Here is a 7,726-nt window from a genome sequence, read left to right as displayed (position 1 = left end):
TTCTGAAGCATAAATGTAACAAGAAAAGTGCAAAATATATATGAGGAAAATTATTTTAAAAATGTAAGTAGTCCTGAACAAATGGGAAGAAAAACCACACTTCATGATTGGAAGCCTTAAGATCCAGAGATGTCAATTCTCAGTAAATTCACTTATCAATTTAAGATACAGGCAAAAGATATACCACCAGAAGTTTTTTCAGGCATGACCCAGGTTAATTAGTAAAGGTTATAGTTAAACATTATGGCCAAGGAAACCCTGTAAAGAAACACCCATATGTGAGACATTACCCTCAAGATATGAACACTTTATGAAGCTTCTTTAATTAAATCAGTATGGTATTGCAAAGAATACTGAAAGTAGCATGGACTGCCAAAAGAACTAACAAATCTGTCCTGGAAGAAGTACAGCCAGAATGCTCCTTGGAAGCAAGATGCTCCTTGGAAGCAAGAATGGCCAGACTTCGTCTCACCTACTTTGGTCATGTTGTCAGAAGGGACCATTCCCTGGAGAAAGATATCATGCTTGGTAAAATGGAGGGTCAGTGAAAAAGGGGAAGGCCCTCAAAGAGATGGATTGACACAGTGGCTTCAACGATGGGCTCAGGTATAACAAGAATTGTGAAGCTGGCACAGAACTGAGTTGTCATTCTGTTGTACGTAGGGTCCCTATGAGTTGGAACTGATTCCAAGGCACCTAACAACAACAGCATGGTATTTGCATATGAATAGGCTGAAAAACCAATGGAACAGAATGAAGAACACAGATATAGCACAAGTGTCTATAAACGTTAGTATATGATGAAGGCACCAGATGAAATGAGTACAAAAAACATCAACTTTTTTTATAAATGGTGATAGAAAAACTTCATAGCCATATGGAATAAGACAAAGTTGGATCTATTAACGCACACTGGTATAATTTCTAAATAAATCAGACATCAAATTGTAAAATAATAATAATAATAATAAAATCACACAAATCATAGGAAAAATAAGTGAATTTTGTTTCTCTTTTTAAGTTTTTATTGTGATTTAGGTGAAAGTTTAAAGAGTAAATTGGGTTTCTATTCAATAATTCATACACAGTTTGTTTTGTGACATTGATTGTAATCTCCACAAAGGAACATCACTCATCCCACTTCCTCCTTGTGTTTACCATTTCTATTTGTCCTTCTTCCCTGTCCCTTCCTGCCTTCTGAGCTTAACCCCTGGGCAAATGCTGCCCTTTTGATCACATATGGTTGATTGTTCTAAGGAGCACATAACACTCTAATATTTTTGTTCACCTTAGAAGCCTATCTTTCATGTGCATGAAAGTTGAGCCATGGGGGTTTGTTCAGTTCCAGGTGTCTAAGGACTATAGTCTGAGGGATTTTCCAGTCTCTATCAGACTAGTAAACCAGCTTTTTTTCTGATTTGGAATTTTGTTCCACCAATTTATCCCACTTTATCCAGGACCTCCTATTATGATCCGTTTCAGAAAAGTCAGCAGTAGTAACTGGGTACCATCTTAGTTCTTCTGGTTTCAAGGTCATGGAGGCTAGGATTCACACAGTCCATTAATCCTTTGGACCAGATATTTCCTTGTATCTTTGATTTTCTTCACTCTTCTTTGCTCCCAATGGGAGCACCTTAAATGGCTGCTAACAACCTTTTAAAATCCCAATCCCTGCTCACCAAAGTAGTAAACAGAACATTGTCATTGTGCACTATGTTATGTCAATTGATCTTGGTGTCTCCTAAGACTATGGTCTTGAGCCCCAGGAACAGCAATTCTTTCCCTTAAGGTATTTGGTAACGGCTGAGAAGTTTTCATAAGTTTTCATCCTTTATGCTATACTATATTCATGGAAATATTTGCAGTATATGTAAATATGTAGAAACATTCTGTCAAACCTATATGCATTCATGGTTGCAGTCTCATTAGTCTTCCCACCCCTGTTCAATTTGTGTGTCCATGTATTCACTCATAGATTATTATTATTGTTTTTGCAAGATTGTATATGTAATGTATTAACTTTGTTGCTCCTTCCATGTCTTCCTTCACCTTGATCCTTTCCTGCTGACCTCTTCCTTATTTTATGTTAGCTTTCCATTCATCCAGGTTAATTCTTGTCCAACCTTTAGTGATTTACTCTCCCTTCCCCCGTCACCCTTGCTAACCTTCAAGGAATGTTTCTTTCTGAGTGAAAACCTTTTCTTAACTTTTTTTTTTTTTTACAAAAATCCTTACAACTGGACTGATAAACAATATCACAATAAATGGAGTATAGATTAAAGTTGTCAGGGATATCATTTTATTTGGATCCACAATCAATGCCCAAGGAAGCAGCAGTCAATAAATCAGTAGATGCATTCCACTGGGCAAATCATCTGCAAAAGGCCTCTTTAAAGTGTTAAAGACCAAAGATGTCACTTTGAAGACTAAGGTGTTCCTGACCTAAGCCATGATCTATTATAGCCTCAAATGCATGTGAAAACTGGACATGAATAAGGAACACACAAGTATTGAGACATATGAATTGTGGTGTTGGCAAAGAATACTGAAAATACCATGGTCTGCCAGAAAATGAACAAATCTGTCATGGAAGAAGTATAGCCAGAATGCTCCTTAGAAGAGAATGGCCAGACTTCATCTCATGTACTTGGTTATGTTGTCAGAAGAGATCAATCCCTGGAGAAAGATATCATGCTTGATAAATTAGAGGGACAGCACAAAAGGGAAAACTCTCAGTGAGACGGATTGACACAGTGGCTACACTGATGGTCTCAAGCATGGCAAGGATTGTGAGTATGGCACAAAACCAGAGAGTGTTTCACTCTGTTGCAGATAGGATCACTATGAGTCAGAGCCTACTCAGCAGTACATAACAACAACAGCTTTTTACGTTAGCAGTCTCATATGATATTTGTCATCTTGTGATAGACTAATTTAACTCAGCATAATATCCTCTAGGTTCATCTATGTTATGAGGTGTTTGGCAGATTCATCATTATTCTTTAATATTGTATAACCTACATTGTGTGAATATACCATAGTTTGTTTATCCATTCATTTATTGATGGGTGCTTTGGTTGTTCCCATCTTTTTGCTATTGTGCATAGTACTGCAATCAACATGAGTGTGCATATATCTGTTGGTGTCACAGCTCTTATTTCTCTAGGATATACCTAGTAGTGAGATTACTGGATCATCTGGTATTTCTATTTCCAATTTTTTAAGTAAGTGGTCTTGCACTTTCTACACTGGTTGCACCATTTTACAGACCAACCAGCAGTGTATCAGGGTCCCAATCTCTCCACACCCTTTCCAGCATTTGTTGCTTTTTTGAACTTTGCTAGTAATGCTTGTATGGTAGTTAAGTTTTTGTGTGAACTTGGCTGGGCCTGGTTGAGTGGCTGGGCAGCTAGATGTAGTGTTCTACATGGTGAGACTGGTAATCAACTCCATGGTGGAATGTACTGTGAGCAGCTGAGTGGCTGCCTTAGGGATGTGTTCTGCTTCCTGTATATAAGGAGAAGCTTTAGGGAATGGTCTCTAGCTTATGGCACACTTGAGCCCTGCATGTGGCCATGCCATTATTCAGCAGCCTGCCAAGCTCTGCTGACCTTGGGACTTTCAATGGACTTGAATTAATGGCCTGTCATGTGGTTTGGTAACATCAGGACTGTGCCTTTTTACTTGTCATCATTGAACTTGTCAATCTCAGCAGCCAACAGCTGTCTGAGTGAAGAAAAACCTCTAGATTTAGTGCGCTGGGAACAGGAGGCTGAGCTGAAGCCCAAGGTAAAGGGGCTTTCACTTAGCCCCTAGAACCTGGCACTTTGAACTCAAACTTAAAGCTTCCAAACTGTAACAGAATAAACTGTTATTTGTTAAATCTATCCCATTTGTGGTATCTTCTGTTAGAGTAGTATTAGGTAACCGAAACAGCTTGGATGCAATATCTCACTATTGTTTTTATTTGCATCTCTTTAATGACTAATGATCACAATCATTTCCTCATGTGTTTATTGACCACTTGAATGTCTTCTTTAATGAAATATCTGTTCATGTCCTTTCTGCATTTTTAACTGGATTTTTTATTGTTGGTATGTTGAAGTTTTCTATAAATTTTAGAGATGAGACCCTTATCTGATATGTAATGGCCAAAAATTGTTTCCCAGTCTGTAGGTTCTCTTTTTACTCTTTTGTTGAAGTCTTTTGATGTACATAAATGTTTGATTTTTAGGAGATGCTAGTCACATAGTTTGTCATCTGCTGTTTTTTGCATTTTTAGTTATGTTTGATACTGTATTTATACTATGTATTAGTGTCCCCAAGTTTGCCCCTATTTATTCTTTGATGATCTTTACAATGTGGATGAATTTCTTTTTAATCTAAAAGGAAAGAAAACATTTCTAACTATAGTACAAATTCCAGAAATAATAAAACATTAATACATTTAATAAATAATAAATATTTTATAATCATAAGGAAAATAAAATAGATTCCTGGGTGGCAGTTCAAGCCCACCCAGTGATGTCATGGAAGAAAGGTCTGAAATTTTGCTTCCATAAAGGTTACAACCTAGAAAATTTTATGGAGGAATTCTACACTGTAACACTAGGGTTTCCATGAGTGGGAATCAACTCTAACTTCAGAATAAAGCTAACATTGTTAATGTAAAATCCCCCTATAAATTGGGAAGACCAAAAAAAAAAAAGTAGAAAAGTAGACAAAAGGTGTGAAAAGATAGTTCATATAGTTACTAAATATATGAACACATCCTCAAACTTACTTATAATAAGAGAAATGCAAATTAAAACAACATTGGAAAACTGTTTCTCATCTCCAAAAGTTCAAAAATATAATATGTTGGAAAGACATGTTTCTGCATGGAAGGCAGGAATTCTACCACTAAATTACTAGTACTGAGAAGAATACAATGGTACAACTCAGTGGACAGCAATTTGGAAATCTCCGTCAAAATTACATATGCATTTACCATTTGATCCAGCACTCCCAGTTTCAGGAAATGTTCCAAATATTCACTGGCAAAAATATAAGACTATTCATTGCAATTTTTAATAGCAAATCCTAGTTATATTACACATACACACACAATAACCAACTACAAGAACTAGTAAGTTTAGCAATGTTACAGTATACAATATTAATATATAAAAATTAATATTATTTTATACATTAGCAATAAACAACCAACAGTGGAATTTAAAAAAAAAAAAAAAAGTGTAAATGAGGATAAATCTGAAAAAGTATGTGCAAAACATGTACACTTGAAACTACAAACCACTGCTGAGAAAAATTAAAGACTTAAATAAATAGAGAAATATAACATATTCATGGAATAGAAGACTCATTATTGTCACAAGGTCAATTATCAACAATAAATAAACAAATTAACAAAATGCCAGCAGAGTTTTCTGTAGAAATTTGCAAACTGACTCAAAAATAAATATGGAAATCCAAAGGACCAAACACTTTAGAAAAGATGAATGAAGGTGGAGGACTTATACTACCTGAGTTCAAGTATTATTATGTTGCTGTTGTTGTTATGTGCCGTCCAGTCGGACCTGACTCATAGCAACCCCTCCTAGGGTTTCCAAGGTAGTATCACTACGGTAGATTGGTAAAGTGACCATCCAGTTTACCAAGCATGATATCCTTTTCCAAGGAATGGTCCCCTCTGACAATGTGATCAAAGTAGGTGAGAGGAAGTCTGGCCATTCTCACTTCCAAGGAGCATTCTGACTGTACTTCCTCTAAGACATATTTGTTCCTTCTTTTGGCAGTCCATGGTACTTTGAGTATTCTTCACCAACACCACAACTCAAAAGCATCAACTCTTCTCTCAACTCACTGCCTTCAGATCTGACTCATCGTGACTCCTCCTTGAGTTTCTGAGGTGGTATCACTACAGAATTGATTGCTCAATCTTCTTTCTGAGGAGTGGCTGGTAGGTTTGAACCGCCAGCCTTCTGGTTAGCAGTCAAATGCCTTAGGCACTATGCCAAGTTTTCCTTATTCATTGTTCAGCTTTCGCATTCATATGAGGCTATTGAAAACACCATGCTTGGGTTACTGCTCATATGAGTCTCCAAACAGACATCTTTGCTCTTCAGGTCTTTTGCAATTGGTTTTCCCCATGTGATATGTCATCTGATTTCTTGACTGCTGCTTCTGTGGGTGTTGATTGTGAATCCAAGTAATATGAAATCTCTGACAACCTCAATCTTTTCTTCATTTATCGTGATGCTGCTTATTGGTCCAGTTGTGAGGATTTTCATTTTCTTTATGCTGAGATATAATTCATACTGCAAACTGTAGTCTTTAATCTTCATCAATAAGTGCTTGAAGTCATCTTCACTTTCAGCAAGGAAGGTTGAGTCGTCTGCATATCGCAGGTTGTTAGTAAGTCTTCTTCCAAGTATGGTGCCCCATTCTGCTTCCTATAGTCCAGTTTCTCAGATTATTTGCTCAGCATACAGATTGAATAAGTATGGCAAAAGGATAAAAATATGACACACACCCTTCCTGATTTTAAACCATGCAGCACCACCTTGTTCTGTTCAAACAGCCTCCTGGTCTAAGTATAGGTTCCTCATGAGCACAATTAGGTGTTCTGGAATTACAATTCTTCTCAATGTTATCCACAATTTGTTATGATCCACACAGTCAAATGCTTTTGCATAGTCAAAAACACAAGTAAACATCTTTCTGGTATTTTTTGCCTTCAGCCAAAATCCATCTGACATCAGTAGTGATATCCCTCATTTCGTATGTATATGCTTAACGTATATAAAAAAACTCACCGCCATTGAATCGATCCTGACTCATAACGAACGCTCCTAGGGTTTCTGAGGTGACATGGAACTAAATTGCCCAGTCTTCCTTCCGAGGAATGGCTGATGGGTTTGAACTGCCAGCCTTCTTAACACATATGCATATATATATATAAATGACTTATATGCAGAATATTTTTTTTAAGAAAACAGCAAACAACCTTATTTTTCAATTGGAAGCATACTTGAACAGAGACTTCACAAAAGAAAATATCTAAATAGCCAGTAAGGATAGAAAAAGTTGCTCAACATTATTACTTATCAGGAAAATGAAAATTAAAACAAAAATTTTTTACACCTCATACACCAGAATGGAAAAAAAATAAAATCCCAAGTGTTAAAAAGGATGTTGAGCAACTGAAATTCTCAGATGTTGATGGCAGTGCAATTTGACTCAAACATTTTGCAAACAGTTTGGCAGTATTTGTAAAAGCTAAACATATGCCTACCCTATTATCCAGCAAATCCCAAAAGAAATGTTTAACCTGAAATGCATGTTCATATATACTGTCTTAGTATCCTAGGACTGTTAGAACAAAACACCACAAAATGGGTGGCTTTAAAGAACAGAAATTTATTTTCTCACAGCGCTAGAGATTACAAGTCTAAATTCCAAGCATCAATAAGGCCAGGCTTTTTTCAGATAGCCCTAGGGAAACAGCCTTCCTTTTCTCTTGTAGTTTCTGGGATTCCAGGTGTTTCTTTGTGCTGCTTGGCTAATAGAGGGATCCCCGCATGGCATCTTCCTTGTGTGATTGTGTCTGTGCCTGTTGTTGTTGTTGTTATGTGCTGTCCAGTCAAACCCGACTCATAGCGACCCCTCCTTGGGTTTCCGAGGCAGTATCACTACGGAAGTAGGATTGCCCAACCTTCCTTCC

The sequence above is a fragment of the Orycteropus afer genome, unplaced genomic scaffold, assembly GCF_000298275.1.
Source record: "Orycteropus afer afer isolate SDZICR_OR568_19922 unplaced genomic scaffold, OryAfe1.0 scaffold00325, whole genome shotgun sequence".
Classification (NCBI taxonomy): Eukaryota; Metazoa; Chordata; class Mammalia; order Tubulidentata; family Orycteropodidae; genus Orycteropus; species Orycteropus afer.
The sequence above is the reverse complement of the archived record's forward strand: the minus strand, read 5'-3'. Positions refer to the sequence as shown.